This window comes from Genypterus blacodes, unplaced genomic scaffold (genome assembly GCF_046128005.1).
Source record: "Genypterus blacodes isolate CSIRO-AG114 ecotype Tasmania unplaced genomic scaffold, CSIRO-AGI_Gbla_v1 ptg000029l_1, whole genome shotgun sequence".
In the NCBI taxonomy this organism is placed as follows: Eukaryota; Metazoa; Chordata; class Actinopteri; order Ophidiiformes; family Ophidiidae; genus Genypterus; species Genypterus blacodes.
The window spans coordinates 7,515,495-7,527,861 of NW_027466842.1; positions in this window are offsets into that span (position 1 = coordinate 7,515,495).

Consider the following 12,367-nt stretch of genomic DNA (forward strand, 5'->3'; position numbering starts at 1 on the left):
AAAAAAACAGTATGTATGCACACCCATATGGTGAGAATGTGGTAGAAAACATTCATCAATTTAAAGTGGCTACAGAACAGTTTGTCATAGTAGCAGTCAAATATGTTGACATATGTGCATTCATACTGTTTTTATTGCACATGAAGGGCCATGTGAGGAATGCAGATTGCAGATAGGAAAATCACATGTAACCATATCGTCAGGATTTGTGTGTCTGCAGCAATTCGACAAAACTGTTGTAGGATCCAAACCATATATAGTATGTTTCACATTCATGCTGAGCAGAGAAGTAGCAGCAAAATAACATATTGCATTTTTATAGGTAATATATTATGTCATGTTGAAATACTGAAGAGGAGTCAAAGGAAAACAGAAGAGGGAGAGACGAAATAACAGGAATGAGTCTCAACATGCAAAAGGAGAAAATCTGCGACCACAATCCGACACCTCGCCTTACCACTCCCTGCTCCTCCCTGAATCCTCCCCGCTCACCCACCTCGACTCCCCCTCGCTGCCTGCTTCTGATCTTTGGTGTTTGCACTTTTTCCCCTTTGTCCAGAGAAAGATTGTCTTTATTTACAGATTAGCATGCACGTCAGTTTTCATGCAAACCAAGCATGTCAGTGAGGGACCATTAAGTATTGTTTACATGACTGGTGAGAGAGAGAGAGAGAGAGAGAGAGAGAGAAAGAGACAAGAGAGAGAAAGAGCGAGACCACACCCTGTGCTTCTGAAAGTTGTATTGCTTCAAACAGTCCCAATGCCCACAGCTGCAATAAATCAGAAGTGTGCAACTTTGAAAGTGTTTCTTTGCTGCTTTATCGTCATATCATATGAATCATGTCCGTGTTGGTATGACCACACCCAAGATTATCCGACCCACCTTTATTTGTAATCCTTCCTGCCGCACCTACAAACTGACATTGGCATGGGCACAACACTCGCATGCACGCACGCGTGCGCACGCACGCACGCGCGCACGCACGCACGCGGGGGACATTCTTTGAGCAAAGTGCAAAGGAAGCACTCTTAAGCTTCGGCCCATGAGTGAACCAATTGGACGGAAAGCTTCAATGCTTCAAAAAGCTTCTTCTCGCCATCACTACTGATCAGCAGCTACAGGAAACATTTATGCAAGATTTGATGTTAAAGCAATAACCTTCCAAAGGATCCTGTTGAAGCATCTACTTGGTATAAAATGCAAGGTTGAGATACTTTTACCAGCCTGGACTGTAATTGTCATTAATGCAGATATTAAACAAATTCCAAGATATGGGCTTTTGAGGTTTTCTCTAGTATAACAAAAAAATGACCGCGGGGTAAACGTTTTCAGGCGTTTTGTCAAAATTCTCAGATTTGCCCCAGATTCACATAAATTGGTGCCAGGGCAGAATGAAGGCTGTGTCTGAAATATTTACTTTCCTGCAACTTCCTTGTCCAAGATATGGGCTCTTAAGGTTTTTCCTAGTTTTACAAAACATTGACAGTATTTTTCAAGTTTTGTAAAACGATGACCCCGGGGTCAACGTTTTCAGGATTATGGCAGTATTCTTGGATTTGCCCCAAATTCGCATCAATTGATGCCAGGGCAATGTTAGCTTTGTAGCTCCTTCCTTGTCCAAGAGCGTCGGTCAATGTTTTTCAAAAATGTTCAATATTCCCCAATTTGCCCGAAATTCACACAAATTGATGACATTTCTGCCTAGATGCTGCGTCTGAAATTTTAGCTCTCTATCTCCTTCCTTGTCACAGAAATGGGTTTTTCAAGTTTTCTCCAGTTTCAAAAATCGATGAAAATTTTCAACGTTTTTCGAAAATTTTCAATATTCCCCAATGAGCCCCAAATTCACAGAAATTGATGCCATTTCTGCCTGGATGCTGTGTCTGAAATTTTAGCTCTCTATCTCCTTCCTTGTCACAGATATGGGCTTTTCAAGTGTTCTCCAGTTTCAAAAATCGATGACCCGTGGGTCAACGTTTTCCGAAAATTTTCAATATTCCCCAATTCGCCCCAAAATTACACAAATTGATGCCATTTCTGCTTGGATGCTGGGTCTGAAATTTTAGCTCTCTATCTCCTTCCTTGTCACAGATATGGGCTTTTCAAGTTTTCTCCAGTTTCAAAAATCGATGACCAGCAGGTCAACCTTTTTCAGAAAATTTTTCGATATTCCCCAATTCGCCCCAAATTTACACAAAAAGATGGCATTTCTGCCTGGATGCTGCGTCTGAAATTTTAGCTCTCTATCTCCTTCCTTGTCACAGATATGGGCTTATCAAGTGTTCTCTAGATTAAAGAATCGATGACCCGCGGGGTCAACGTTTTTCCAAAATTTTCAATATTACCCAATTTGCCCCAAATTTACAAACATTGATGGCATTTCTGCCTGGATGCTGCGTCTGAAATGCTGCGTCTGAAATTTTAGACGGGTCAACGTTTTCGGATATTTTCAATATTCCCCAATTTGCTCCAACTTTACACACATTGATGGCATTTCTGCCTGGATGCTGCGGCTGTAATTTTAGCTCTCTATCTCCTTCTTTCTGACAGATATGGGCTTTTCAAGTTTTCTCCAGTTTCAAAAATCGATGACCCTCAGGTCAACATTTTTAGAAAATTTTCGATATTCCCCAATTGGCCACAAATTCATGGCATTTCTGCCTGTATGCTGCGTCTGAAATTTTAGCTCTGTATCTCCTTCCTTGTCACAGATATGGGCTTTTCAAGTCTTCTCCAGTTTCAAAAATCTGGGGCAAATTGGGGAATATTGAACGTTTTTCGAAAATTTTCAATATTCCCCAATTTGCCCCAAATTTACAAACATTTATGGCATTTCTGCCTGGATGCTGAGTCTGAAATGCTGCGTCTGAAATTTTAGACGGGTCAACGTTTTTGGATATTTTCAATATTCCCCAATTTGCCCCAAATTTACACACATTGATGGCATTTCTGCCTGGATGCTGCACCTGTAATTTTAGCTCTCTATCTCCTTCCTTGTCACAGATATGGGCTTTTCAAGTGTTCTCCAGTTTCAAAAATCGATGACCCGTGGGTCAACGTTTTCCGAAAATTTTCAATATTCCCCAATTCGCCCCAAAATTACACAAATTGATGCCATTTCTGCTTGGATGCTGGGTCTGAAATTTTAGCTCTCTATCTCCTTCCTTGTCACAGATATGGGCTTTTCAAGTTTTCTCCAGTTTCAAAAATCGATGACCAGCAGGTCAACCTTTTTCAGAAAATTTTTCGATATTCCCCAATTCGCCCCAAATTTACACAAAAAGATGGCATTTCTGCCTGGATGCTGCGTCTGAAATTTTAGCTCTCTATCTCCTTCCTTGTCACAGATATGGGCTTATCAAGTGTTCTCTAGATTAAAGAATCGATGACCCGCGGGGTCAACGTTTTTCCAAAATTTTCAATATTACCCAATTTGCCCCAAATTTACAAACATTGATGGCATTTCTGCCTGGATGCTGCGTCTGAAATGCTGCGTCTGAAATTTTAGACGGGTCAACGTTTTCGGATATTTTCAATATTCCCCAATTTGCTCCAACTTTACACACATTGATGGCATTTCTGCCTGGATGCTGCGGCTGTAATTTTAGCTCTCTATCTCCTTCACTGTCACAGATATGGGCTTTTTATGTTTTCTCCAGTTTCAAAAATCGATGACCCGCGGGTCAACAGTTTTAGTAAATTTTCAATATTCCCCAATTTGCCCCAAATTTACACACATTGATGGCATTTCTGCCTGGATGCTGCGTCTGAAATTTTAGCTCTCTATCTCCTTCTTTCTGACAGATATGGGCTTTTCAAGTTTTCTCCAGTTTCAAAAATCGATGACCCTCAGGTCAACATTTTTAGAAAATTTTCGATATTCCCCAATTGGCCACAAATTCATGGCATTTCTGCCTGTATGCTGCGTCTGAAATTTTAGCTCTGTATCTCCTTCCTTGTCACAGATATGGGCTTTTCAAGTCTTCTCCAGTTTCAAAAATCTGGGGCAAATTGGGGAATATTGAACGTTTTTCGAAAATTTTCAATATTCCCCAATTTGCCCCAAATTTACAAACATTTATGGCATTTCTGCCTGGATGCTGAGTCTGAAATGCTGCGTCTGAAATTTTAGACGGGTCAACGTTTTTGGATATTTTCAATATTCCCCAATTTGACCCAAATTTACACAGATTGATGGCATTTCTGCCTGGATGCTGCACCTGTAATTTTAGCTCTCTATCTCCTTCCTTGTCACAGATATGGGCTTTTCAAGTTTTCTCCAGTTTCAAAAATCGATGACCCTCAGGTCAACATTTTTAGAAAATTTTCAATATTCCCCAATTGGCCCCAAATTCATGGCATTTCTGCCTGTATGCTGCGTCTGAAATTTTAGCTCTCTATCTCCTTCCTTGTCACAGATATGAGCTTTTCAAGTTTTCTCCAGTTTCAAAAATCGATGACCCTCAGGTCAACATTTTTTGGAAAAATTTCAATATTCCCCAATTTGCTCCAAATTTACACAAATTTATAGCATTTCTGCCTGGATGCTGCGTCTGAAATTTTAGCTCTTTATCTCCTTCCTTGTCACATAAATGGGCTTTTCAAGTTTTCTCCAGTTAAAAAAATCGATGAACGATTTTTGGAAAATTTTCAATATTACCCAATTTGCCCCAAATTCACACAAATTGATGCCATTCCTGCCTGGATGCTGCGTCTGAAAGTGTAGCTCTCCATCTCCTTCCTTGTCACAGATATGGGCTTTCCAAGTTTTGCCCAGTTTCAAAAATCGATGACCCGCGGGTCAACAGTTTTAGTAAATTTTCAATATTCCCCAATTTGCCCCAAATTTACACACATTGATGGCATTTCTGCCTGGATGCTGCGTCTGAAATTTTAGCTCTCTATCTCCTTCTTTCTGACAGATATGGGCTTTTCAAGTCTTCTCCAGTTTCAAAAATCGATGACCCTCAGGTCAACATTTTTAGAAAATTTTCAATATTCCCCAATTGGCCCTAAATTCATGGCATTTCTGCCTGTATGCTGCGTCTGAAATTTTAGCTCTGTATCTCCTTCCTTGTCACAGATATGGGCTTTTCAAGTCTTCTCCAGTTTCAAAAATCTGGGGCAAATTTGGGAATATTGAACGTTTTTCGAAAATTTTCAATATTCCCCAATTTGCCCCAAATTTACAAACATTTATGGCATTTCTGCCTGGATGCTGCGTCTGAAATGCTGCGTCTGAAATTTTAGACGGGTCAACGTTTTTGGATATTTTCAATATTCCCCAATTTGCCCCAAATTTACACACATTGATGGCATTTCTGCCTGGATGCTGCGTCTGTAATTTTAGCTCTCTATCTCCTTCCTTGTCACAGATATGGGCTTTTCAAGTTTTCTCCAGTTTCAAAAAAAGATGACCCTCAGGTCAACATTTTTAGAAAATTTTCAATATTCCCCAATTGGCCCCAAATTCATGGCATTTCTGCCTGTATGCTGCGTGTGAAATTTTAGCTCTCTATCTCCTTCCTTGTCACAGATATGAGCTTTTCAAGTTTTCTCCAGTTTCAAAAATCGATGACCCTCAGGTCAACATTTTTTGGAAAAATTTCAATATTCCCCAATTTGCTCCAAATTTACACAAATTGATAGCATTTCTGCCTGGATGCTGCGTCTGAAATTTTAGCTCTTTATCTCCTTCCTTGTCACAGATATGGGCTTTTCAAGTTTTCTCCAGTTAAAAAAATCGATGAACGATTTTTGGAAAATTTTCAATATTACCCAATTTGCCCCAAATTCACACAAATTGATGCCATTCCTGCCTGGATGCTGCGTCTGAAATTTTAGCTCTCCATCTCCTTCCTTGTCACAGATATGGGCTTTTCAAGTTTTCTCCGGTTTTAAAAAACGATGACAATTTTTGGAAAATGTTCAATATTCCCCAATTTGCCCCAAATTCACACAAATTGATGACATTTCTGCCTAGATGCTGCGTCTGAAATTTAAGCTCTCTATCTCCTTCCTTGTCACAGAAATGGGTTTTTCAAGTTTTCTCCAGTTTCAAAAATCGATGAAAATTTTCAACGTTTTTCGAAAATTTTCAATATTCCCCAATGAGCCCCAAATTCACACAAATTGATGCCATTTCTGCCTGGAAGCTGTGTCTGAAATTTTAGATTTCTATCTCCTTCCTTGTCACAGATATGGGCTTTTCAAGTGTTCTCCAGTTTCAAAAATCAATGACCCACGGGGCAACGTTTTTCGAAAATTTTTGATATTCCCCAAATTCACACAAATTGATGGCATTTCTGCCTGGATGCTGCGTCTGATATTTTAGCTCTGTATCTCCTTCCTTGTCACAGATATGGGCTTTTCAAGTTTTCTAAGGTTTCAAAAATCTGGGGCAAATTGGGGAATATTGAAAGTTTTTCGAAAATTTTCAATATTCCCCAATTTGCCCCAAATTTACACACATTGATGGCTTTCTGCCTGGATGCTGCGTCTGAAATTTTAGCTCTCTATCTCCTTCTTCTGACAGATATGGGCTTTTCAAGTTTTCTCCAGTTTCAAAAATCGATGACCCGCGGGTTAACATTTTTAGAAAATTTTCAATATTCCCCAATTTGCCCCAAATTTACACACATTGATGGCATTTCTGCCTGGATGCTGCGTCTGAAATTTTAGCTCTCTATCTCCTTCCATGGCACAGATATGGGCTTTTCAAGTTTTCTCTAGTTTCATAAATCGATAACCCGTGGGTCAACGTTTTTCGAAAATTTTTGATATTACCCAAATTCACACAAATTGATGGCATTTCTGCCTGGATGCTGCGTCTGAAATTTTAGCTCTGTATCTCCTTCCTTGTCACAGATATGGGCGTTTCAAGTCTTCTCCAGTTTCAAAAATCTGGGGCAAATTGGGGAATATTGAACGTTTTTCGAAAATTTTCAATATTCCCCAATTTGCCCCAAATTTACAAACATTGATGGCATTTCTGCCTGGATGCTGCGTCTGAAATGCTGCGTCTGAAATTTTAGACGGGTCAACGTTTTCGGATATTTTCAATATTCCCCAATTTGCTCCAACTTTACACACATTGATGGCATTTCTGCCTGGATGCTGCGCCTGTAATTTTAGCTCTCTATCTCCTTCTTTGTGACAGATATGGGCTTTTCAAGTTTTCTCCAGTTTCAAAAATCGATGACCCGCGGGTCAACATTTTTAGAAAATTTTCAATATTCCCCAATTTGACCCAAATTTACGCACATTGATGGCATTTCTGCCTGGATGCTGCGTCTGAAATTTTAGCTCTCTATCTCCTTCCATGGCACAGATATGGGCTTTTCAAGTTTTCTCTAGTTTCAAAAATCGATAACCCGTGGGTCAACATTTTTTGAAAATTTCCAATATTCCCCAATTTGCCCCAAATTTACAAACATTGATGGCATTTCTGCCTGGATGCTGCGTGTGAAATGCTGCGTCTGAAATTTTAGACGGGTCAACGTTTTCTAGGATATTTTCAATATTCCCCAATTTGCCCCAAATTTACACACATTGATGGCATTTCTGCCTGGATGCTGCGCCTGTAATTTTAGCTCTCTATCTCCTTCCTTGTCACAGATATGGGCTTTTCAAGTTTTCTCCAGTTTGTAAAATCGATGACCCGCGGGTCAACATTTTTAGAAAATTTTCAATATTCCCCAATTTGCCCCAAATTTACACACATTGATGGCATTTCTGCCTGGATGCTGCGTCTGAAATTTTAGCTCTCTATCTCCTTCCATGGCACAGATATGGGCTTTTCAAGTTTTCTCTAGTTTCAAAAATCGATAACCCGTGTGTCGACGTTTTTCGAAAATTTTCGATATTCCCCAAATTCACAGAAATTGATGGCATTTCTGCCTGGATGCTGCATCTGATATTTTAGCTCTCTATCTCCTTCTTTGTGACAGATATGGGCTTTTCAAGTTATCTCCAGTTTCAAAAATCGATGACCCGCGGGTCAACATTTTTAGAAAATTTTCAATATTCCCCAATTTGACCCAAATTTACGCACATTGATGGCATTTCTGCCTGGATGCTGCGTCTGAAATTTTAGCTCTCTATCTCCTTCCATGGCACAGATATGGGCTTTTCAAGTTTTCTCTAGTTTCAAAAATCGATAACCCGTGGGTCAACATTTTTTGAAAATTTCCAATATTCCCCAATTTGCCCCAAATTTACAAACATTGATGGCATTTCTGCCTGGATGCTGCGTGTGAAATGCTGCGTCTGAAATTTTAGACGGGTCAACGTTTTCTAGGATATTTTCAATATTCCCCAATTTGCCCCAAATTTACACACATTGATGGCATTTCTGCCTGGATGCTGCGCCTGTAATTTTAGCTCTCTATCTCCTTCCTTGTCACAGATATGGGCTTTTCAAGTTTTCTCCAGTTTCAAAAATCGATGACCCTCAGGTCAACATTTTTTGGAAAATTTTCAATATTCCCCAATTTGCTCCAAATTTACACAAATTGATAGCATTTCTGCCTGGATGCTGCGTCTGAAATTTTAGCTCTTTATCTCCTTCCTTGTCACAGATATAGGCTTTTCAAGTTTTCTCCAGTTTCAAAAATTGATGAACGATTTTTGGAAAATTTTCAATATTCCCCAATTTGCCCCAAATTCACACAAATCGATGCCATTCCAGCCTGGATGCTGCGTCTGAAATTTTAGCTCTCTATTTCCTTCCTTGTCACAGATATGGGCTTTTTATTTTTTCTCCAGTTTCAAAAATCGATGACCCGCGGGCCAACAGTTTGAGTAAATTTTCAATATTCCCCAATTTGCCCCAAATTTACACACATTGATGGCATTTCTGCCTGGATGCTGCGTCTGAAATTTTAGCTCTCTATCTCCTTCTTTCTGACAGATATGGGCTTTTCAAGTTTTCTCCAGTTTGTAAAATCGATGACCCGCGGGTCAACATTTTTAGAAAATTTCCAATATTCCCCAATTTGCCCCAAATTTACAAACATTGATGGCATTTCTGCCTGGATGCTGCGTGTGAAATGCTGCGTCTGAAATTTTAGACGGGTCAACGTTTTCTAGGATATTTTCAATATTCCCCAATTTGCCCCAAATTTACACACATTGATGGCATTTCTGCCTGGATGCTGCGCCTGTAATTTTAGCTCTCTATCTCCTTCCTTGTCACAGATATGGGCTTTTCAAGTTTTCTCCAGTTTCAAAAATCGATGACCCTCAGGTCAACATTTTTTGGAAAATTTTCAATATTCCCCAATTTGCTCCAAATTTACACAAATTGATAGCATTTCTGCCTGGATGCTGCGTCTGAAATTTTAGCTCTTTATCTCCTTCCTTGTCACAGATATAGGCTTTTCAAGTTTTCTCCAGTTTCAAAAATTGATGAACGATTTTTGGAAAATTTTCAATATTCCCCAATTTGCCCCAAATTCACACAAATCGATGCCATTCCAGCCTGGATGCTGCGTCTGAAATTTTAGCTCTCTATTTCCTTCCTTGTCACAGATATGGGCTTTTTATTTTTTCTCCAGTTTCAAAAATCGATGACCCGCGGGCCAACAGTTTGAGTAAATTTTCAATATTCCCCAATTTGCCCCAAATTTACACACATTGATGGCATTTCTGCCTGGATGCTGCGTCTGAAATTTTAGCTCTCTATCTCCTTCTTTCTGACAGATATGGGCTTTTCAAGTTTTCTCCAGTTTGTAAAATCGATGACCCGCGGGTCAACATTTTTAGAAAATTTTCAATATTCCCCAATTTGCCCCAAATTTACACACATTGATGGCATTTCTGCCTGGATGCTGCGTCTGAAATTTTAGCTCTCTATCTCCTTCCATGGCACAGATATGGGCTTTTCAAGTTTTCTCTAGTTTCAAAAATCGATAACCCGTGTGTCGACGTTTTTCGAAAATTTTCGATATTCCCCAAATTCACAGAAATTGATGGCATTTCTGCCTGGATGCTGAATCTGATATTTTAGCTCTCTATCTCCTTCTTTGTGACAGATATGGGCTTTTCAAGTTTTCTCCAGTTTCAAAAATCGATGACCCGCGGGTCAACATTTTCAGAAAATTTTCAATATTCCCCAATTTGACCCAAATATACGCACATTGATGGCATTTCTGCCTGGATGCTGCGTCTGAAATTTTAGCTCTCTATCTCCTTCCATGGCACAGATATGGGCTTTTCAAGTTTTCTCTAGTTTCAAAAATCGATAACCCGTGGGTCAACATTTTTTGAAAATTTCCAATATTCCCCAATTTGCCCCAAATTTACAAACATTGATGGCATTTCTGCCTGGATGCTGCGTGTGATATGCTGCGTCTGAAATTTTAGACGGGTCAACGTTTTCTAGGATATTTTCAATATTCCCCAATTTGCCCCAAATTTACACACATTGATGGCATTTCTGCCTGGATGCTGCGTCTGAAATTTTAGCTCTTTATCTCCTTCCTTGTCACAGATATAGGCTTTTCAAGTTTTCTCCAGTTACAAAAATCGATGAACGATTTTTGGAAAATTTTCAATATTCCCCAATTTGCCCCAAATTCACACAAATCGATGCTATTCCAGCCTGGATGCTGCGTCTGAAATTTTAGCTCTCTATCTCCTTCCTTGTCACAGATATGGGCTTTTTATTTTTTCTCCAGTTTCAAAAATCGATGACCCGTGGGCCAACAGTTTGAGTAAATTTTCAATATTCCCCAATTTGCCCCAAATTTACACACATTGATGGCATTTCTGCCTGGATGCTGCGTCTGAAATTTTAGCTCTCTATCTCCTTCTTTCTGACAGATATGGGCTTTTCAAGTTTTCTCCAGTTTGTAAAATCGATGACCCGCGGGTCAACATTTTTAGAAAATTTTCAATATTCCCCAATTTGCCCCAAATTTACACACATTGATGGCATTTCTGCCTGGATGCTGCGTCTGAAATTTTAGCTCTCTATCTCCTTCCATGGCACAGATATGGGCTTTTCAAGTTTTCTCTAGTTTCAAAAATCGATAACCCGTGTGTCGACGTTTTTCGAAAATTTTCGATATTCCCCAAATTCACACAAATTGATGGCATTTCTGCCTGGATGCTGCATCTGATATTTTAGCTCTGTATCTCCTTCCTTGTCACAGATATGGGCTTTTCAAGTGTTCTAAGGTTTCAAAAATCTGGGGCAAATTGGGGAATATTGAACGTTTTTCGAAACTTTTCAATATTCCCCAATTTGCCCCAAATTTACACACATTGATGGCATTTCTGCCTGGATGCTGCGTCTGAAATTTTAGCTCTCTATCTCCTTCTTTCTGACAGATATGGGCTTTTCAAGTTCATCCAGTTTCAAAAATCGATGACCCGCGGGTCAACATTTTGAGAAAATTTTCAATATTCCCCAATTTGCCCCAAATTTACACACATTGATGGCATTTCTGCCTGGATGCTGCGTCTGAAATTGTAGCTCTCTATCTCCTTCCTTGTCACAGATATGGGCTTTTCAAGTTCATCCAGTTTCAAAAATTGATGACCCGCGGGTCAATGTTTTTCCCAAAATTTAAATATTCCCCAATTTGCCCCAAATTTACACAAATTGATGGCATTTCTGCCTGGATGCTGCGTCTGAAATTGTAGCTCTCTATCTTCTTCCTTGTCACAGATATGGGCTTTTCAAGTTTTCTCCACTTTCAAAAATTGATGACCGGTGGGTCAACATTTTGCCAAGATTTTCAATATTCCCCAATTTGCCCCAAATTTACACACATTGATGACATTTCTGCCTGGATGCTGCGTCTGAAATTTTAGCTCTCTATCTCCTTCCTTGTCACAGATATGGGCTTTTCAAGTTTTCTCCAGTTTCAAAAATCGATGACCCGCGGGTCAACGTTTTTCGAAAATTTTCAATATTCCCCAATTTGCCCCAGATTTACACACATTGATGGCATTTCTGCCTGGATGCTGCGTCTGAAATTTTAGCTCTCTTTCTCCTTCCTTGTCACAGATATGGGCTTTTAGAATTTTCTCCACTTTCAGAAATCGATGACCCGGGTCAACATTTTAGGAAAATTTTAAATATTCCCCAATTTGCCCCAAATTTACACAAATTGATGGCATTTCTGCCTAGATGCTGCGTCTGAAATTTTAGCTCTCTATCTCCTTCCTTGTCACAGATATGGGCTTTTCAAGTTCATCCAGTTTCAAAAATCGATGACCCGCGGGTCAATGTTTTTCCCAAAATTTAAATATTCCCCAATTTGCCCCAAATTTACACAAATTGATGGCATTTCTGCCTGGATGCTGCGTCTGAAATTGTAGCTCTCTATCTTCTTCCTTGTCACAGATATGGGCTTT